General features: G+C 40.5%; 1 protein-coding gene across 1 annotated transcript in view; it reads left to right on the forward strand.

Moving 5' to 3' along the window:
- The window catches only part of RFC1 (replication factor C subunit 1), a 1,497,679-nt gene that overhangs the window by 331,780 nt on the left and 1,141,987 nt on the right, over positions 1-23,912 (forward strand). The window lies entirely within an intron of this gene.

Consider the following 23,912-nt stretch of genomic DNA (forward strand, 5'->3'; position numbering starts at 1 on the left):
GGATACACCATAAACGAAAATAAATCTCATCTAGTACCCTGCCAACAAATTGTATTCCTGGGAGCAAGCTTGCACACAGCTTCCCAGATGGCTTACCTCACGCCAGAGAAACAAGTTTATTTGACAGCCTACTTCAAACTACTGGCCACAAAGACCCAGCTATCTGCAAGGAAAATCCTGCAAGCCCTGGGGTTCATGGCCTCTTGCATTCTACTAATTCCATATGCAAGACTGCATATGAGGAAACTACAATGGTATCTAAAAAGCCTATGGTGTCAACATTCACAGGCCTGGAATCAATGATTCCTATCATTCCTTGTATAAAGACAGAGTTCCTTTGGTGGGCGGAGGCCTGCTACCACAAGGGGCTGCCATTCACTCTACCGCCCGCCACCCAAACCCTCACAACAGACGTATCAGACTTTGCATGGGGGGCTCACTTGGCAGGGCAGTGCATTCAGGGCAAATGAAACCCAAGTCAGATGCACAGAATTCCCCAACAGCCTTCAAGGACCACATTCTTCCAGGACAATTGATAAAGACAGACAAACAACTGTTATGTGTTACATAAACAAGCAGGGGGAACCCACTCGTACCCTCTCTACAGACTAGCCATGGCTCTGTGGAACACAACCTTGAGCTACCAAGTGCACCTACAAGATCAATTCCTGCCAGGCAAGCTAAATTTACTGGCAGACGACTTAAACAGAAATCTCATGGGCTCACACGAATGGAAACTGGAACCAAAGATATTTAACATTTTGAGAAACAAATGAGGGAACCCAGAGATAGGCCTATTTACCTCCCCTCAGAACTACCAGTTGGACAAATTCTGCACAAGGACTCCCCACAGCCAAGCTTGAAAAGTGTCCTTCACCTGGGAAAGCCTCAGTTTATGCTTTTCACCCTTTGCCTCTCCTTCCGAAAGTTCTGCTAAAGATCAAACAAGACAAACCAAGGACAATACTGATTGCACCAGAATGGACACGCCAACATTGGTACCCACTCTTGCGCAATGTCACTGCTGGATCCATGGCACCTGCCTCAAACCCCTTCCCTGCTTTCCCAACAGGAGGGCCAGATTCTGCACCCCCAGCTTCAAACCCTGCAGCCTGGCTAATTCCTTGAGCTCTCCAATAGCCTCACTTAGTAAGCAGGTAGTAGATGTCATTCTGGACGCCAGGAGGCCTAGTACTAGAAAATCCTATGCTGAAAAGTGGAAAAGATACTGTTCCTGAAGCCAGACTCAAGGGATGGGCACAACAGTGCCCAGCTTACTGCATATTCTTCAATATTTAACAGAGATGCTCCACAAGGGCCTTTCCTTCTCATCAAATAAAATTCATGCCTCAGCCATTTCAGCACATTATAATACTGAGCCACCCCTCTTTTCTCACCCACTGTTGAAACAATTCCTCAGAGGGGCAAAAAATTTAAGACCACCCAGGAGAGCCCCTACTCCGGCCTGGGACCTTAACTTTGTATTGGAAAAGCTCACTCTACCTCCTTCTGAGCCAGCTGCAACTGCAGAGTTGAAATTCCTTTCTTGGAAGACAGCCTTCCTTCTAGCCATCACTTCAGCTAGACGAGTGTCTAAATTACAGGCCGTCATGGCAGTGGAGCCCTTAATCATCTTCCATGTGGACAGGATGTCCCTGACGACCAGTCCTTCCTTTATGCCTAAGGTGGTATCCAGTGTGGCCTTTAATCAGTCCATTCATTTGCCAACCTTTTTTCCTAATCTACATGGTGAATGAATTCTGCACTCTTTGAACATGCACAGACAATATAGATTTTATTTTGACAGGACTAAGCCTCTCAGAAAAACTGAACAGCTGCTGGTTGCCTTTGCTGCAGGGGCAGAGGGGAAGGCCGTTTCAAAGCAAACCATTTCTAAGTGGATAGACCATTGCATTTATTTCTACTATAAGCACCATGGAAAACCTGTCCCACTGGGGATAAGATCACATTCCACCAGGGCTGCATCTACCTCTACAGCCTTTCTCAGAGGTGTCCCTACCAGGGACCTTCTAGAAGCTGCTACCTGGAGCTTTGTACATACCTTCACCAAGCATTGCCACTTTCCTATTGTTTTCTAAATCCAGAGCTGGTTTTGCCACTGCAGTCTTGCAGGGATTAATAGCTGGTCCTAATGCTCTCTAACTTCCTCCTACCTACCTTAACTTTGGGAATCTACCCAAATGTAATGACTGCAACAGTGAAACACGAAGAACATAGTACAGATGTTCTTCGTGTTTCACTGTTGCAGTCATTACATTAGGGTAATCCTGCTGGCAGGTTGCCCTCCTTCAGCCTGAATTCCAAAGTCCTGGGTCCTCCGTCGGCTGTCATCACCCCTTCCCTGATGTCAGGTTGTCAGGGGTATAATAGAAGCAGCCAATGCCATTTTCTTTAGTCTTTCTTGCTGTACGGTGCCCGAAGCAGAAGCAGTTCGCAAGTGCCGGTCGGCCGACTCCTGAGATTTTCGAGTTCGAATTTCAGATCCGAAGTCTTCTATAAAGCTAAGTACCCCGTTGGGGAAACCTTTTTCGTGCTCCAGAACCGATGTCAGAAAAAGTTAATAATTGTATTTCTTGTGGGAAGCAAATAACTCATAGGGACTTTCATTCTTACTGTATTCCTTGCCTATGCCTCTATCATAACTTTCTGGGTTGTCGGTTTTGTGCTATATTTAACCAACGCACTATTAAGCGTCGGTATGATTTTTCTTTGAACTACTTTGGACGCAGGTTTAATTATCCAGAAATATTGTCGGAAAGCCATCCGACTACCGGAGTTCACAAAAAACGCAAAGAAAAAGAAAGACACCCGAGGCCCAAAACCGACGAAGCTTCTCCTAAGTCAGTCACCAGTTCTCAGTGAGGTGCTTTCGCAGCCCCTGATGACCACTACCTTAGAGTCGCAGGCCACTACCAACTCCCATGTGGAGTTGGTCATGTCGCTGGAAACTCAAGGTATTGAAGCCTCGGACGCTAATCCTTCAGATGGGTCCGGAGCCGCTGAGCAGGCACCAGCTTCTGAGGGTGTATTCAGACCCAAACATCTATACATTAAACAGACTTCAAAGGCAAAGACTAAAGCTCCTTCAAAGGCAAAGAAGCAAACTCAAGAGCCATGTGGACAGGCCTCCATGCCCAAAAAACAGATGCTCAAAATGGCCGAAGACTTGATTACCTTGATCAGGGGTTCCCATCCCCCACCTGATAAGAGGACTAGGCAAGAGACTGACTGAATCTTCAGATCAGGTTTCCATTTCTTCTGATTCCTCTTCTGATCAGGAATATTCTTTTCCCCCTATGAGGATTCTGATGCTGAAGAATCCATTCCTTCAGCTTCTCCTCCTGAGGACTATTCTTTTTTGGGAAACCTTTCATACCATGAGGGAGCATTTCCACTGGGAGAGCCAAGATTTTTCAGAATCTAAAAAGAGGCTCAGGGATTTCCTGCTACTACCCCAGCACAAGCCACTGGCCAATCCCCCCTGTGTTAGACATTGTAGATGTGTTTTCGGAGTCTAGCCTTACCCCTGACTCCTTACATCCAGCTCCTGTTGAGCCTGACAGATATTACAGGGTTCCTGACTCACATAAATTCCTTTTTAAAAACCCTGCTGCAGACCCAGAAACTATTTCTCAGGGTGCCAAGGGAGTTGAGGCTTTCGCTGCAAAAAACCCTACCCCTTCTGACAGGGATTCTAGGGCACTGGACAGAGGGGGAAAAAGTTTACACATATGCTACCTTGGCTATAAGGGCCTTAAACTGTCAGTTTCATATGCTCAAATATCAGCAACATGTCATGTCATTGCTTAAACAGAAAATGTTGTTAAACTCTGAATGTGCAGAAAACAATGAAGTGCAGGATATATTGCATGCAGCTGAACAAGTTGGAAAGCATACTTTGCAATGTGGTTTTGATTCTTTAGAGGCCTCCTGCAGGGCCACAGTTACAGGTTCTGTAATTAGAAGGCATGATTGGTTAAAGGAACAAAATCTGCCTGATCTTGTTAAAGTTAAATTATTAGATGCAACTTTACAGCATGATACTTTGTTTGGTGTTAAGGCAGAAGAGGTGTTAAAGAAAATGGAGGACAAGGCTAAATCTATGCAAACGGTCAAAGATTTCTTACAAGTACAGCCACCTAGGTTTAGTAGACACTGGCCAAACAAAGAATTGGTCCTTTACTGTGTCAGGCATACCCAGACGCCCTAGAGGCAGATCCCAGGCGCAAGGTTCATACAGGTCAAAGCAATGGGGTGCTTCTACCTCCAAAAGTGGAGAAGAGAAATCACAACTTTACAGGAAACAGCCCCAATGACTTCCCCCTGCCTGCACCAAGCACTTATTACCTGGCAGCACCCTTGGGGGAAAAATTAGCGCTTTTTTTCTCAAAATTGGCACATTATAACCCAGGACAAGTGGGTTCTAAATATCATGTCGCAAGGCTACAAGTTCCATTTCCATACCCTGCCAAAGGCAAACGGCTGGCCAGATCTGCCAAAAAATCAATGGGCAGAGGCACAAAAACAAGTCTCATCCCTCATGGACATGAGGGCCATTCAACAAGTGCCAGAGCAAGAGCGGGGGCAAGGATTTTACTCAAGACTGTTCTTAGTGCCCAGAAAGGACAAGGCCTGGAGGCCAGTACTGGACCTATCAATTCTGAACACATACCTGGATATACCAAAAGTCAAAATGTTGACTTTGCAGCAGCTTCTGCCCATGCTGGGCAAGAACGCTTGGCTTGTAACTTTAGACCTAAAAGAGGAATACCTGCATGTCCCAGTCAGAGAAATATGCAGAAAGATACCTCAGATTCAAGGCTGGCTCAATGCATTACCAATTCTCTGCACTGCCCTTTGGCTTATCTACTGCACCCAGGGTCTTTACAAAGTGCCTGGCACCAGTAATTGCATTCTGCAGGCAAAGAGGAATACAAATATACCCTTACTTGGACGACTGTCTAATTCAAGCAGAGAACAAGGACATCCATTTACAGCATCTGGCGTTTGTGAAAAAACCTCTAACATGCCTAGGGTGCACGGTCAATGAAAAGAAATCAAAACTAGTACCCTGTCAAGAGATAATATTCCTGGGTGCAAGCTTAAATACAACTGCCCAGATGGCTTATCTCACGCCAGACAAACAAAGGCAACCGATTACCTATTTCAGTATGTTGGCAACAAAGGCCCAGTTATCTGCAAGAAAAAATCTGCAGGCTTTGGGCTTCATGGCATCCTGCATCCTATTAATTCCATATGCAAGACTGCATATGAGGAAACTTCAGTGGTACCTAAAAAGTGTGTGGACTCAACATTGCCACAGCCTGGAAGCCATAATTACTCTCATTCCCTGCCTGCAACAGGAGTTTCGATGGTGGACAAAGGCTGGTCACCAAAACAAGGGACAGCCATTCACATTACCCCCAGCCAGGCAGACACAAACAATGGATGCATCAGATTATGCCTGGGGGGCCCACATGGCAGGAAGATGCATTCAGGAAACATGGACCTCAAACCATATGTATCTACATATCGATCAAAAAGAGACGCTAGCTGTTCAAAATGCCCTGACAGCCTTCAGGGACCTACTTCATCCAGGACAACTACTGATACAGACAACACTACGGTCATGTGGTATATAAACAAGTAGGGGGCACACATTCTTACCCCCTTTGCAGACTAGCTATGACTTTGTGGGAGACAGCATTGACTTACAAAGTACATCTGCAGGCACAATTCCTGCCAGGAAGGAAAAATACTCTGCCAGATGAACTAAGCAGAAACCTCATGGATCTTCACCAGTGGCTGCTGGATCTACAAGTCTTCAACATGACAACAAGGAAATGGGGATGCCCGAACATGGATCTATTTGCCTCCCCTCACAACTATCAACTAAAGAGATTCTGCACAAGGATTTATTACAGACAAGCATGGAAAGTGGACGCCCTATCCTTCAGCTGGAAAAACCTGTCAGTATATACCTTTCCCCCAATGCCTCTCCTCCCCAAGGTACTCCTAAAGGTCAGACAGGAGAAGCCAAAGATTATTCTAATTGCACCAGACTGGCCCCACCAGCACTGGTACCCAATAATTAAGGAGCTTGTCTCAATGCCCAGTTTGGACCTTACCTCAAGTACCGCATCTACTATCCCAGCAAAACAATCAGATCCTGCACAGCCAGCTCTGAACTTTAAACCTGGCAGCATGTCGAATAATGTAGTGATACAAAACGCCTCTCAGCAAAGCTGTGATGGATGTCATTTTGGAAGCCAGAAGGCCTAGTACTAGAAAATCTTATGCTGGAAAATGGAAGAGATTCTGTGCTTGGAACCAGGCAAAAGTAACAGATACAACGGTGCCAAATATTCCTCAGATTGTACAATACTTAACTGAGATGCTGGACAAAGGCCTATCTTTCTCATCTATTAAAATTCATGCCTTTGTCGTTTCGGCCCATTACAATGCAGAGCCACCAATCTTTTTTCATCCCTTATTAAAACAGTACCCCAGAGGAGCCAAAAATTTAAGGCCTCCAAGGAGATCACCAATGCCTGCATGGGACCTCAACTACGTCTTGGAAAAACTCACCCTGCCTCCTTTTGAGCCAGCTGCTACTGCAGATATAAAGTTTTTATTATTTTATTTTATTTAAATTTGTTGACCGGGAGTGTCCGACTGGACGTGGGTCCATTTTCAGCGGAGGCCCGGGGAGAAAAGCTCCACAGTAAAATAAACCGACAGTAGTTACATTGGATTACATAGTGATTAACAATTTAACATAGAAATTACTTACAACATATTTACAGATGAAGAACATAGTACATCAGTAGACAACTAGAATCTTTATCTGTGAGAACATAACAGGCATTAACAAATGTAACAATGAGAAGTTCCTGCTGTATAATAAGTACTAGGCTTATGAGCATCTGAGCTTGCTATCATCGAGGTAGTTAGTGGAGGTGAAAGAAAGGTAGTAGTTGATGGGGTGGATGATATTAGAGTGGGAGTTGCAAGGGCATAGCCAGCATGTTTTTAGGTGCGCTTTTAATAAAGTTTTGAAGTTGGTGCATGATGGTACAGAGGTAATTGTGGGTGGAAGTGAGTTCCATAATTTGGCTATGGCGCAAGAGAATAGTGCTTCACCAGCAGAGTTATTGGCTTTAGTGATCTGCAAGTGATTTTTGTTGCTGGATCTTAGTGGTCTGGTGGTGCGATAGGGTTGGAGTAGATTCTGGAGGGATGGGACATTTAATGGATGGTTTACTAGTTTGTGGGTGAGTGAGAGTTGATACCACTGTAGGAGGTGAGGGAGTTCAAGCCAGTCCAGTTCAGCAAGTGAGAGACAGTGGTGACTACGGTAGGATGCCCCTGTGGCGAATTTTGCGATTTTGTTGTAGCAGGTCTCTAGTTTGATTAGATCACATTGCCTTAGGTTGGTATATACTGGAGAGGCATAAAGTAGGGTGGAGATAAGGTGGGAATTTGCTATTGAAATCTTTGCTGCTTTGGTGAGAAATTGTTTATTTCTGTATAATCTCCTAGTTTTTTGTGGACTTTTTTTATGGTCATGGATATGTGAATGTCAAATTTTAGTTTGTCTATTTCCACTCCTAGCAATTTGGTGTGTTCAGTTGGGTATATAGTGTTGTCGTCTTTTGCTGTGATAAAGTGAGAGTTGTTTTGAGTATGTTTGGTGGGTTGGAAGATGAGTAGTTTAGTTTTGTTTGGGTTGAGTATTAATTGGGCATCGGATAACCATGTTTCAACAGAGGAAAAGGCTTCCTGTGTGACTTTTTGCAGTTTGGGTAGGGACTGGGCTGAGCAGATGATGGTAGAGTCATCTGCATATTGGATGAGTGTGCCATGTTTGGTGGCAGAGGCTAGATTATTGGTGTAAACAGAGAAAAGTAGGGGTCCAAGGATCTTGGGGAACCCCTATGGAGACAGGTAGTTGGGGAGATGTGTCATTCTGCCATACAACGGATTGTTGGCGGTCAGACAGGTAACTCTGAAACCAGTTGGTAACTGATTGTCAGAAGGATAGGTTATTGAGGACAGCGATAAGTTGTTTGTGTGGGACCATGTCAAATGCTTTAGATAGGTCTAGGAAAGTAGCAGAGGAGAGATAGCCATTATTTTTATGCTGAAGGATAGTGTTTGTAAAGGAGAGTAAGGCAGTGGTGGTGCTATGGTTTGGTCGGAAACCATGCCGAGTACTGGAAAGGAGGTTGTTAGTAAGGAGGAAGTGTGAGACCTGAGAGTGTATGCATCTCTTTAGTATTTTGGAGAGTGGAGGGAGAATAGCTATGGGGCGGTAATTGGTTAGTTCTGCAGAGGGTCCGCCTTTGTGGAGGGGAATTATATGTGAGACTTTCCACAATGTGGGAACGTAACTTTCTGACAGAGATCAGTTAATGAAGATGGATACTGGGTAGGCCAGAGCATCAGCTGCGATTTGTAGGTATTCACTTGGGAGGTTGTCTGCTGCTAATTTAGTGGGTTTAAGTTTAGTTAAGAGTTTTTTTATGTTGGAGGTAGGTACAGGAGAAAGAGAAGACAGTGGGGAGATTACTAGTTGAAAGTGTGGGTTGGAGGGGAGGGGGGTTGTGTTTAGCTAGTGATAGTATGGTTTGGGTGAAGTGTGTGTTGAATGAGGTAGCAATATTTTCTGAGGAGTGAGGGATGTTAGGAGGAGGGGTACTGACTTTACCTGGGTGGAGGATGGAGTTGATGGAAGACCAGAATTGTTTGGGGCTGTGTTGTGAGGAGTCTAGGGCAGACTGGTAGTATTGGAATTTGTCCTGTTTTATTAGCTTTTTGACTCTATTGCGTAGTTCTAGGAATTTCTGTCTAGCTGCGGGGGGTTTGGTTTTGTGCCAGTGCTCCCAGGCTTTATCCCTGTTTTTCATTTCTGACTTAGTGGTTTTCTGTAGCCATGGGGAGGGTTGTGCTTTGGTTCTGGAAAATCTTATGGGGGCATGGTAATTAAGGATGTTCAGGAAGGTAGTATTAAAAGATTCAACTGCGTCATCTAGACTGAGGTACTTTAGAGCATGCCAGTTACATTCTTTGAGGGATGAGATGAATGTGAGTGGGTTAAAGTTTATTTTTTTACGTATTTGACGATAGATGACAGGTTTAGCTTGGTACAGGTATTTTTTGAGTAGGAATGTTGGGGAGGGATCACTGAGGCTATCTGATAAACAGCCTGTTATATATGACTGGGGGTTCTTACTGACTAGCATCCAATTCAGGGTAGAGTGCTTGCTGGAGTTTTTATTTATCCTTGTTGGTGACTGGACTAGTTGGGTGAAGCCATGAAGGTGTACATGATGGGCTGGATTGTTGCCAGAACAGGATTGCCAGTCAATATTGAAATCACCTAAGATGATAGTTTCTTGGGGGAGATGGTGGGTAGACCAGCTGAGGAGGTTTTCTAGTGGAGGGATGTTTTGGCCAGGTGGGAAGTAGCATCCAATTATGTTGATGGTTTTGTTTCGATTAATTTTGAGGTTGGTATATATTATTTCTTCATTGCCTATTTGTGGAGCTGATGATTTTAAGATCTGGATGTTTAGATGTTGTTTAAATATTATAGCTACACCACCTCCTTTTTTGTTTAGCCGGTCTACTCTTAGTATGCCGTAACCTGTAGGGAGTATTTGCTCACTGGTAATGTGAGGTTTTAGCCAGGTTTCTGTCAGGATGACTATATCTGGGGAGTATAAGTCTATGGTGGCATGGAGTTCACGGACTTTGTTGGATATACTTCTAATATTTAGGCTTAGTAGAAGGAAGTCACTTGGCTTTCTATTGGCTGTAATATGGGAGAAGTTGTGGTTTCTAGTCTGATTATGAGGATTGGGGTTGGAGATGGTAGGACCAGGGTTGGGGAGGATGCCTCCACTTAGGGCTAGTTTTGATATGCATGAGATTATTAGTTTTCTCAGTTTTTGAATGTGTTTGTTTATAAGGGAAATTTTATGATTGTTCTCTGTGGGTAATAGGTATGGTGGGAGGGTTACTATGTTAAGTTATAGGGATGCTTTACGTTTGAGTAATATAGTTGGTAGAATATGTGGGGGGTGCATAAGGATGGTTCTTGAGCTGGTGGGATGGGAGCCGAGTTATGGGTGAGACATGGGTGGTGGTGTGAGTAGTAGTACAGTGGTAGTGGTTGAGTGGGGAAATGATGGAGCTTTGGTAGGATGTAAGATATGCAAGGAGAGTGCATGTAGTGAGCAAAGGAAAGGTATGCTTGTACATGTCAGTTGAGGAGGTGTGATAGTAGAGGGAATATGGAGGAGGTAGTGTTGGGTTAGCGCTGTGGTTGGCTATTGGAAAGATGGGAGGGGTTTGAGTGCAATAAAGGTGGGACCACTGGGGCGGGAGGGAATAGGGGGCAGGGTGGGGAGCGAAGCGGGTAGAGACCCTGTTTGTTTCTAGCCCCTCATACAAGAACCTATCACAAAGCAAGACAAGTATGTGTTAAGAACAATCACAATTGACCAAGGACTGCTTTGAAACTGTAAGTCTTGTCTTAATTTCTCAGGTGGAAAACCAGGATAACCTTGTTATCAGTAGGCTACTGTGGTATAGTTTAAATAAACAAACACACAGTATTGATCAGTTATGGATACTATTTGCTAACAGAAGGGAATAAGAGAAAGTGGAAGATGCGTGTGGTGGTGGGGGGGCTGCTTACAGCCAAAGCACAGTGCTCTCCAGGGGAAAATGAAGATAGGCTCAAACAGTTAGACACATACTCAAAGTTAACTGTAGCTGTGTGCAGACAGTTCAGACCCGGACTGCACTTTTCTTATAGGAATGTTAAAGGTGGTACCGCAGTTGAATACTTAAGAGTGGTGTTAGGTCTAGAAAAGAAGAGTACAGAGAGGAGTAAGCACTTTTGAGATGGTAAATATATATTATAAAGATTATAAAAAACACACTGAGCAAATAGCTAGCACATGCAGGACAATGTCCTGAACCACTACTTAGTATATGCAGATACTGAGCCAATTGGAAGAACATTAGAAAACAAAAAACAGACAGTTATGCAGCCACAGATAAAAATATAGCGAGTAGCAATCTGTCGTGGTTCTCTAATGTGATTCTATCCACCAGTAACAGCACAAACTTATAGAAATAATTTAGACACTGGTATGAGCTGTCTACACACAACACTATTATATGAATAACATTAGTGAACAAGGTGCAGCTATGCAAATAGACCATACATACTATTATACTAGTAACAACTTGGTGCATGCCATAGTAACATCAAAAATAAAGCATAAAACATATTAGATGTCTAACACAATTCAACATAAACATATACAGTTGTAAAATGTCTAATACAATTCAACATAAATAGGCATTTACAGTTGTAAAACACTTACTGGAGAAACACTGAGCCTTTATGGGGCCTGTAGCAGAGTGGATTGTAGTTTTACAAATGGTGCCTGCCACAGGTAATATTTATTAACTCTGGGATTGTCTTAAGGTAATAAACAGGGAAGGGGAGGGGAGAACAAGGGTGTGAGCAGGCAGTTCTTTGTACTACTGCTAATGAGCCAAAGCAAGAAAAGTATGTGTTAAGAACAATCACAATTGACCAAGGACTGCTCTGAAACTGTACGTCTTGTCTTAATTTCTCAGGTGGAAAACCAGGATAACCTTGTATCAGTAGGCTACTGTGGTAGTTTAAATAAACAAACACACAGTATTTATCAGTTATGGATACTATTTACTAACAGAAGGGAATAAGAGAAAGTGGAAGATGTGTGTGTTGGTGGTGGTGGTGGTGGTGGTGGGGGCTGCTTACAGCCAAAGCACAGTGCTCTCCAGGGGAAAATGAAGATTGGCTCAAACAGTTAGACACATACTCAAAGTTAACTGTAGCTGTTTGCAGACAGTTCAGACCCGGACTGCACTTTTCTTATAGGAATGTTAAAGGTGGTACTGCAGTTGAATACTTTGGTGTTAGGTTCAAAGTTAACTGTAGCTTTATCTTGGAAAACAGCTCTGCTCCTAACAATAACTTCTGCAAGACAAATTTCAGACCTACAGGCACTCATGGCAGTGGAACCTTGTATCATTTTTTATCCGGACAGGGTCTCCCTGAGGACAAACCCAACATTTATGCCTAAAGTGGTGTCCAGTGTGGCTCTTAATCAAACCATTCATCTGCCAACTTTCTATCCAAATCCACAGAACAAGGGGGAAAGAATTCTACATTCTTTGGACGTACACAGACAGCTTAGATTCTACTTGGACAGAACCAAAGTTTTCAGAAAGGGAGAGCAATTAATAGTGGCATATGCTGCAGGATCACAAGGAAAGGCAATCTCAAAGCAGACTATTTCAAAGTGGATAGGCCACTGCATTCGGTTCTGCTACTTATACCATGGCAAGCCCCAGTGCCCAAGGGCATTAGGCCACATTCCAACAGAGCTGCAGCCACTTCAGCAGCCTTTCTCAGGGGAGTACCAACCAAGGACATTTTAGAGACAGCTACTTGGAGTTCAGTACACACCTTTACAAAGCACCATCATCTGCCACTCTACTCTAAATCCAGGCCAGGCTTTGCCACTGCAGTTCTGCAGGATGTTATAGCTGCCCCTAATGCTGTTTAGCTCCAGCCTCCCAACCATAGCTTTGGGAATCCACCCAAATGTAATGACTGCAACAGTGAAACACGAAGAACATAGTACAGTGGTGTACACTTACCATAAATGTAGATGTTCGAGTGTATTCACTGTTGCAGTCCAGGTTACCCACCCGCCATTCCCCCTTTTCTTCTGATGGGAACCTATCTTTCCTTCTCTGATTTATACAACCTTTGTGGTGTATTTGCTTGAGGATGAAGGTAAAGTTCATATTGTTGCATGTAATTTTATATATAGATATAAATTTTGCCTACCTTTTTAGGGGGCACCTGACATCTGGGGCAAGAAAAACTAAAGAAAATGGTGTTGGCTGCTTCTTTTATACCCCCGACGACGTGACGTCAGGGAAGGGGCGACGACAGCCAACACAGGACCCAGGACTTTGGAATTCAGGCCGACTGAGGGCAACCTGCCAGCAAGATTACCCTAATGTAATGACTGCAACAGTGAATACACTCGAACACCTACATTTATGGTAAGTGTACACCACTGTACTTTGTGTACACTTACCATAAATGTAGATGCTCGAGTGTATTCACTGTTGCAGTCCTGGTTACCCTCCCTCCAGCCCCCTTTCTGGTGTATTTGCTTTTGGTTGGAGGTGTAACCTTATAGATATATATATATATATATATATATATGTGTATATATATATATATATATATATATATATATATAGAGAGAGAGAGAGAGAGATATATATATATATATATATATATATATATATATATATATATATATATATATAGATGTAGATATATATGTATATATATATATATATATATATATATATATATATATATATATAGATATATATATATATATATATATATATATATAGATATATATATACACATTAGAGAGAGATGTATAATAATTGCTTCCCATTATGGGAGCACCTGACATCTGGGGCAAGAAAAACTGATGTAATGGCGTCGGCTGCATGCTTTATACCCCTGACTACCTGACGTCATGGAAGAAGACAGCATTCGATGCAAGACCTAAGACTTTGATATTCAGGCCGGCTGAGGGCTACCTGCAGGCAGATAACCCAAATGTAATGATTGCAATACAATACACTCAAACATCTACATTTATCCTAAGTGTACACAACTGTACTTTCTAGGAATACAATCTTGTTATTCTAACGTCTAAAGATTCTTCATGTAATTACCGCAATTTATACCATCCAGTTATTCAAAATATATTCAAAAACCCGTCCAAAATCAGAAATGCTTGACCCTTGACATTGAATTGACAATGATATATCCGCAATAAATTTCCCTGATGTAGGCATCACTTGCTAATGGTAACCTTAAGAGAAAAATATCGGGGAAATCTTGTTGAACATCTCAATGTATTCGCAGCTCCATAGTCAAGCTTTGCCTCTAACAATTCTTTAACTTAAAACATACTTGTTTCCTTTTCCTTAACTGGTTTCCACATATATTGCTGAAATCTAATTATGATGATCCATTGCTTTTAAAATACTAGATATAGACAGATTTTCACTGAGACCCCGAGGGTCCTCAACATTCAAGTGCAACTGCCATTTCAGCTGCTTGGACTCTGTGTGGTCTTTCATGGTCCACCTGTAGGATTTTGGACCACCCTACCGAGCACTGTAAACATAAATTTACTGAATTATTTGCAAACTAAAGTGTGTTTATATAGGACATTATTTTCACTTCCTTTGCAGATGTCGTACAGGTGTTAATAGATACACCTATTAAGCACCCTCTCTGTTTTGCTGATGTAAAATGCCCCACAAGGATTGCAAATAGCAATGTAAACAACACCTGTAGAGCAGCAGTTATAAAGATCAAATAACTGTTTTAGTTTGACTTAATGTGAAAGGTTTACACTCCAGGATGTACTTAAACTGGCTGCAATTGCCACATTTTTTTCATACCAATTGATTTTGATCATTGTTGCAGCTCCTGACTTTCAAAAACGTTCTTTAAATTTCTTCCCCTTTGATGTTCATTCACCAGCAATACTCATAGTATCCTTGTCATTTGTAAGTATAGCCCAGTGCTTATTAATGATTTTCTTAACTTCACTGTTAGCAGGGTGGTGTTCTAGAATTAAACACCTGCTGCATTCTGATGGCAGTACTCTTCCATTCTTGACTGTGGAGTGACCTAATATTGGGCTAAATCTGGAGCTTCTTTGGCTTCCTACCTCTCACCGTATAGAATTAATGAAATCTCTAAGGTAGCCGTGCTCTACAGACATGCTGTACAGTTGATCCCCTTCCAGTTCAAACACACTGTCATTGGTCATCATTCTTGACATCCTCACATATTTACCCTTAACCAGGGCCACTTCTGATGTATAAGGTGTCTACTGTTGAAATGCAGATACAAATTTGAAGTTTTTTTTTGTATTTAATTTGTTCATTTTTTCACAGTGATAAAATGAGCAAATGAAATTTAAAAAAAAAACACTGTGTGGAAAAGTCAAAGCTAAAGTAAACTTTGCCATTTTTAACTACACACGTGTAGTCTAAACAAAATTTCATGCAGCAGTTCGAGTCAAGTGATTACAAAGTGAAACAAAGCATACAAGTAGAGGAATAAACATCACTAACAAATACAATACTATTCCCAATACACGCAAGAAAGAGGAGAGCCATTTACCAACACTCCTATACGAAAAGAATACCCTCACCTGAGTTAAATTAACTACCCTATTTAAAGTAAAACAAAACACAGTACAGATTGAAATGCCTAAGTTATTTGTCTAATTTTGCACTTGAGTGAGTTAAATAATGACTATGGATATAATAAATAAATATTGCACTTACTTGGAATATGTGTGTGTTGCGCACACAAAAATTGACTTGTGTCCAGACCCTTGGAACTAGTGCCCGAGTTCAGAGTAAATACATTTTTTTAATCTTCTATATACAGATGTGTTTGGCCAGTGCATTGTCCATATTTACCTTAATAGCATATGAATGCTTATATACCCTCTTTCTTAACTGCCTGTTCATTTTTCCTGAGTAAAATGCATCACATGAGGTGCATTTAGCTAAGTAAACCACAAATGTAGAGTCAAAGGTGAAAAAACATGGTACTGGATGTGATTTATTAACAGATCCCTGAAAAAATGACCCTTCAGAGATGTATCTACACATGGAGCAATGTTAATATTTGAAAGTACCCCTTCTAGCAATTATAGATTTATTGTCCGTTTTCCAACAGTTTTTTAAAGTTGCAAGCTTTTTTGTTTATAAAACAGGGATCAGCACCCTCCAGTTCTTAACTCTCTTAATAAAATAGTTAACCAGAGGTGGTTGTTAGATATGTGAGTGAGGTGGGAACAGTGGTGGCCCATGCATAACGAGACTGGTCTCTTTCAATGCCCTTAGTATTTTCATTGGACCAGAATGCTGTTAAGAGGGTTATTAGGAGCAACTGGAGGATTTTAGTAGGGAATGCTGACATTGGGCAAGTAGTGATGATAAATTAATTTTGTGTTTATTGACCATATTAGTAGGGGAAGTTCAGTGGTAATAGAGACGGGGAATTGGATTGTAGAGAGTTCAAATGGCAGCTAAAGTTATATGCTTACAACATTCCTGGTTTGAACAGCAATGTTAACTACAAAGTAGTGCTTCAAAGAAGAGTATATTATGATGAATGCAAGTAAAAAAAGTTTTCTATTTGTATTTTGTGAAGTTTTTTTGCTACATTTTGTGTATCACATTTAATATTGTGCACATTTTGTATGTTGGACTTGGGTCTTGTTTTTTTAAAAGATTGAGTTAATTGATTTTTATTGGTCTTCTAAGTTGTGCTTATGGTATTTAAACGGGTGCATTGTTTTTATTCTGAAAAAGACCTAATTATGGTTGAAAGTACTTAATAGGTACTAAATTTATATAAAATTTTATCATGTGTCCCTTGTGTTTTTCCACACAGTATTTTTTTTATTTAATTGTAGAATACGTTAACAAGGCATCAAAGAAGCTTTCCATTCCCTCGAACATCGGAATACAAGCGAACAAGTCGGCGATGTTGATAGGCGCAAACAAAAGCTGCTTACGATGCAACTCTGGTGTAATCCCCATATATATATATATATATATATATATATATATATATATATATATATATGCATATATATATATATGCATGTATATATATGTATATATATGTATATATGTGTGTGTATATATATATATATATATATATACATATATATGTATATATATGTATATATATATATATATATATGTATATATATATATATATATATATATATATATGTATATATATATATATATATGTATATATATATGTATATATATATATGTATATATATATGTATATATATATATATATATATATATTTATATAGAGAGAGAGAGTTCCCCTTCAAAACATCTAGAATCCATAACATCTAAAATCATAACATCAAAACTCATAACATCTAAAACTCATAACACTGAATTTCATAACACCTAAAATGTGTATCATAACATTGAACACTACAAATCACATGAAGATAACATCCCTTCCACATATGACACCAAACTAACAAACACACTTTTTACTATGTTTCTGCAGGGGGGCAAGCCTCCCTGCATCCCATGGGGGGGATCTGCCCCCACACCCCCCATAAATGAAATATGCCAACTCCGAGATCGCATTACAGTGGGAAAAAGTTAATTTCCTAACCCCACTGTATCATGATCACCATAAAGAAATGTACACACAATGTCTGTTATCACTTACCTGTATGGCCTAAAAAACAGTGGCAAAATAAACACTTATAAATAGTATAAATTCCTACACTATATAAATAACTATAGTAATAAAAACTACATCTCATAGTGATACCACAAGATTAACAGCTTTAACTATAACATCTACACGTTTGATGATGCACTATTACATATTATACATTTTAGATGTTATGAGTTTTATATGTTATGGATTTTAGATGTTATGGTCTCGAAGATGTTATGAGTTTGATGTTTTGAAGGTTAAATAAATTTTATATATATATATATATATATATATATATATATATATATAGGTCTACTACTGTTGGTTGAAAATGAAATTACTAGGACCACTTCACTGAAAGCTCACCACTAAAAACTCATTTCTTTGAAAGTCATGAATGGCCTTTTCTCTGGAGTTAGTATATAAAGTAAGGGGGGGTGACATTGGGAGGTGTGGTGGGCATAGCCCCCTACATATTGTAAACATTTTTAACTATACACAATGATACTTACAAGTGCAATAAATAACTGTTTCCAAAAGAGAATATATAACCAAGATATGTGGGGGGCTTTGCCCCCCCCCACACCCCCCAATTTGGGGGGCACCACACCCCCCTTACTCTATATACTAACTCCAGGGTCGCACTACAGTGGGGAAAAGGCCATTTATGACTTTCAACGAAATGAGTTTCAGTCAAGTGAGTTTTCAGTGAAGTGAGCTTTCAGTAAAGTAGGCCATATATATAGATATATATATATATATATATATATATATATATGTGTGTGTGTGTGTGTAGTGTAGTGTACTATCATAGGTTCATAGGTGTGTACTAGGCTAATGGCCCTGGAGCCTTTACAAACCTAGCCCATAGTATTACCCTGGCATCATGTCACCCGACCTTAGTTCCCAGTCCCTCTGTCGAGTAGACCCACAGGTGTGATCCCCGGGGTGAATTTTCCATTTCCCATCCACTCATCAAGATTTCTCTTGAAGAGAGTCAGTGAGGCACTCCGCTTGACATGTATGGGAAGTCTATTCCATAGCACGGGCAGTCTCTGGGTTATGAACTTGCCCTCCAGCTTGTTCTGTTGATTGTGGTAATAAGGTTGAGGTCTCCGGAGTGTATAGTGGGAGGGATTTCTTTAAATGTAGCATTTCTAACAGAACTGTGTCAGACATGGCTTTGTAAGTCAAGCAGGGATCGCCTCTAAGTAGGAGATATGAGACAGAGAATAGTTGGAGATTGTTGATTCTGTCCATATAGGACAAGTCTTTAAGTCCTAGGATCCTCTTTGCGAGGTACTTTTGTGGCCTCTTCAGTTGTTGCAGGTGTCTAGTGAGGTACATGCCAAATGGGGCATTGTGCTCTATGATTGGTCTAATGAGGGAAGAGTAGAGGGAGACAATAACCTCTTTCTTCTGGATGCAAAACCCTTAGTAATGAGATGAGCCACATACATATATGTATATATATAATATGCATACGCACCACCTATGCATTTGTGTGTGTGTGTGTATATATATATATATATATATATATATATATATATATAAAATGTGTGTACACACAATTTTTACAATTATCTGTATAAATATCTGTGTATATATATATATATATATATATATATATATATATATATATACACACGTATGTGTGTGTGTGTGTAATGTATATATATATATATATATATATATGTATGCAGCTATATGTATAGATATATAAATATACATCTAAATAAATATACATATGTACACACATGTACATATACACATGTAAATATATTTGTGTGTGTGTATGCCACACCACAGTACTACTTCTACCCTCCTCTCTTTCTCTAACATCATTAACCAAAACCGCAATAATAAACTATCCTCAGCACTCTTTCTAGATCTATCCAAGGCTTTTGACATGATTGACCACAAAATGCTTTTAAATACCTTGAAGGCTTTCTCCTTAAACAACCGTACACTCCAGTGGTTTCAATCCTACCTGGAGGGCAGGCAACAGGTAATCCTATGGCAGGACAAGCTATCATCTTGCCCTACCCATCACAGTAGGAGTCCCCCAGGGCTCAATACTAGGACCCTTCTTTTCTCCATCTTTATCGATGACCTTCAGTCATCCCAGATGCTACCTGCATTCAATATGCGGATGGCCCCACCTTGATTTGTTTTGACACCTCACCAGCTACTTTATTCACATTGACCCAAAATACCTTTAATACAGTGGAAAGTGGCTCTCCAGTCAACATCTAATCCTAAACCCTAACAAAAGTAAGCTGTTTCTCTTCTCTCCCACACGCAGGACCCCCCTGCCATCCTTCAACATAACCACTAACAATGGCACTATCATCTCCCCAGAAGCCCAAATTAAACTACTGGGTATCATAATTAATAACCTGAAGTTTGATGCACATATTAATCAGACTATCAAAACCATTAATAAAATACTTCTCTCTTTACAGAATCAAACCTTTCTTTACCCCACTTGCTAGAACTAGAATTGCCCATTCCTATCTACTATCAACTCTTCTCTACGCCTCACCTCTATTCTCCAACTTAAACAAAACAGATCTTAATAAACTGTCATCTTGCTATAACCACATTGCCAGATTTGCTACTGGCACAGCCTACCAGACACACCACTGTCACAACCTAAATCGCCTGGGATGGCTTGAACTGCCTAGCCTACTGTAGTTCAGCTAATAGTGGCACAGTCCTTTACCAACCAGAAAATACACCTGCACTAAAAAATATCATCAGCCCCCTACACTAGCATCCGGCACTGCGATCATCCACTACACTCATAGTTCAAATATACAAATACGACTACTCAGCTGAGGACTCTGTATGCAAACTCTGTTGGAAAAACATAAAACAGACTCCCAGCTAGCTTGACCCTAGAACCTTCACTAACTGGATTCAAAAACAAACTCAAGAAATACTTCAAAACTCACTGGTTATGTGCTTGCACTAACCCCGACTAGTAGTGACCTCTGTTACTTAGGTGTCTTTAGGTGTCTTACCTTCAACTACTTCTAACTTTTTTCTACCACACCATTTCAGGAATGGTCAGTTGTATAACTGCTGCTCAATGTGTCTTAAACCTGAATGTATTGTTATGTATGTATAACTTTGAAAATAATGTTTTATAAAGTGTTTTATAATAAGTTAGTATTATATGTGCTAAATGCTGGTATTGCTTATGGCTGTAATCTGCTTGAAACTAGCATTTACTAAATGTTCAATCTATATTATTATCTTGGAGCTTTTCTCCCTGGGCATCCACTGAAAATGGACATATATCCAGTCAGACTATCCCGGTCAACAAATGTAAAATAAATAAATAAATGTATATAGCTATACATATATCTTTGTGTATATGTAGCATGTATACTTTATATACAAGAATATATATTATATATATGGTTATTTATGTATATTTATATATGGGGGGGGATGATAAAAGGTTTAGCATGCCCTGTTATCCACATTCTGTCAGGGCAGTAGCCACTTCTATGCCTTTTTCATATTGATGACATCTGTACAACTGCCTGGTCTACTGTTCATACCTTCATATCCCAGTAGAAGCTAGACTTGCATGCTTAGGTGTAGGGCTTCCTTTCGTTCCACCATTCTCTTGAATATCCTTCCATGAGACCTCCCAGAATGTATAATCTCTGTGGATTCACTCCCATCAGTTGCTGTCAGAAGAAAGAGACAACATAGGATACGAAAGTTGTAGATTTGCCATAACTTTAAATCTATGTTGTCTTTTATCCTCCTCAACTTTCCATCCCACCATCTCCCTGACAAATTCTCATTGTTTGGGCTCCTGCTTGACCGCACTTTACCTATCCACAGCTTTAATCTGGTTAAGAATAATAGTACCTTTTAACGTTGCTGATACCCCTTCATTAGTTTTTCTTTTTTTCTTTCCTTGTTTTACTTATTTCCCAATACCATTCTCAGTACACTTTGCCCATATCTCCATATAGTTTATATTACTTTCCTTTACTCTTCGCTCTCCCCTGTTTTGTTCACTTTCCAGATGCATTACCTTGTTTCACTGATTCTTAAAAATCTTGGCAGTCTGTCATTTTCTCTTAACACTGATCCTTCAGTAATGGCCTCTTCATGACCAATTGCAAATTGGAAGCAGCAGCAGCAGAGTTCCTACAAAGTTGCAAATACCATCCAGAAATGCATGACACAGAGTAATAAAGTGCATTTGCAAAAGTCCTACTTGCCTGTGACATCAGACTTGCATATCAATTTAAGATTTAGGTGGTTGGGAGTAAACTTGAGATAATTGCTACATTGCCACAGGATTCCCATATCTGCCATACTGGCTGCAGAGATTTATTTATTTATTTATTTTACATTTGTTAACCGGGGGTGTCTGAGCTGAAAAGGCCCTTTTTCAGCAGAGGCCCGGGGAGAAAAGCTCCACAAAGAAAAATTACAGACACATTTAGTTATTTAGACATAATCAGTATACACACAAATTACAAGAGACATGTTTTTACAGTGGCATGCGGCACAAACAGTTACAGTGGAGAGAACAATCAAAAAAGATATTAATTTTAAAAATAAAGGTAAGTAATAGATTTGTGGTGTACAGCTGAACTTTGGAATGTAGGTAGAATACATACATATAGTACACAGGTACAGTACATACATTGTAGATTAGCCAGTGTTTGTGAGTGAGATTGAAAAACTATTATAAATTACTCTAGATTTAGTATGCATATGTTATCCGCTTTCACTAGCCTGGGGAGCAATCATGGCACTGCCAACTTTGCTTGAGATGTTGCCTGATGAGGTCTTTAAAGGAGGCTTTGGATGATGTGTTTTGAATGCTAGTAGGGACAGAGTTCCATTTTTTAGCCACCAAACTACTATATAGTGCATCTCCAAAGCTATTGTAGCTGTTGGTGACTTCTAGTAGTAGTTTGCTTGATGATCTAAGAGCCCTTTTGGCTGAGTGATGTTGTACTAGGTTTTTGAGGGCAGGACACTTATTGGGGAGGTAATAGATAGAATGACAGAGGCAGAGCTGATTGTAGGTTAGGAGGTTGGGCAGTTCAAGCCAGTGGAGCTGTCTCAAAGCAGTACAATGATGAGTTCTATATGAGCAATTTGCAGCAAAACGGGCAATTCTGTTATAGCAAGCTTCCATTTTGCTTAGTTCAGTTTTGTTGAGATTAGTCAGAATGGGAGATGCATAGAGTAGGGTGGATAGAAGTTGGGAGCGAGCAATGGCTGATCTTGTGTTGTTGGTAAGAAATGGTTTGATACGGTAGAGTGACTCCAGTTTGGCATGTACTTTTTTAATAGTTAAGTTCAGATGACTATCAAATTTTAAAAGTAAGAATGTGCATATTAATGGTTACAGATCCTTATTGTATGATCTAAAAGGGGATGGTACAGTAGGAGTTTGCAGCTGACTAGCTTGTGTGGTGTTGGATAGTCTTGATTGTAGTCGTCTGTATTGTAAGACTAATCTTGTAGAGTGGTGCTATTCCAAGCCAAACTAGTTAGTTGATCCTCATGGCATTGTGACAAGCAAAATGCAAGAGTAGTCTTTTAGTATCAGAGGTAGGGTACGGATCCTAACCTCACTTCGGTATCCTGGGTTCTCAAATACCTGTGAGACCTTTACAAATCATAATTGTCATATTCTTCAGTAAAAGTATGCATTTCTGGAATTTCATCCTGCCTACCTTTGGATGCTCCAACTGTTGCCTGCAAAGCTGCTCCCTAAAGGAGGTCTTGTATCCAAGTACTCCAGAAAAGTAGTCTGTGTACTGTAAGCCTCAGCTGTCTGTGTTAGGAGAAGTTAACTTTACCATCTTTTAAGCCAGCTGCTTCTACACCACTCTGATAACATGTAGACGGTAGCCTTCTTGCAAACATATACCAGCCAACAAAAGGAAATCAGAGCTGCAGGCCCTTGTGCAAAAAAAACTCTTCTTACGTTTCACAAGGATAGGTTAGCATTCCACACCATTTCCACCTTTATGGTCAGAATGGTGACATATGTCTGTTTAAATCAGGCCATTAATCTCCCCCTGCTTTATTTTCACTCACAGAATTATTTTTTTTTGGTGGGGCTGGGATCTTGCACCTCTTGGATGCACATATGGCAGCTGACATTTTATTCTGAAAGGACTAAAAGAGGAAAGGAAATAAGACCAGTTAATTCAGAACCTTTGTAAAGTGTGTGGAGGGCATGTCTGCTTTAAACAGGGCGTCTTTAAATGGCTGGCTCAGTGCATTTTGTTCTAGTGCTGTTTGCATGGCAAGGTTTTACCAGAGTATTTGCGAGCTCACTCTGCAAGAGCCACAGCAGCTACCACTACCGTTTTTGGGGGGACAGTACATATGCTGGCTTTGGAAACAGTTTACCTGATTGTGTCCTTTACCTGAAATTATAACCTGGCCATTGCTTCTAGTTCTATGCCTGGCATACAAGGCG

This window comes from Protopterus annectens, chromosome 2.part1, assembly GCF_019279795.1.
Source record: "Protopterus annectens isolate FY-2018-M chromosome 2.part1, PAN1.0, whole genome shotgun sequence".
Taxonomy (NCBI): Eukaryota; Metazoa; Chordata; order Ceratodontiformes; family Protopteridae; genus Protopterus; species Protopterus annectens.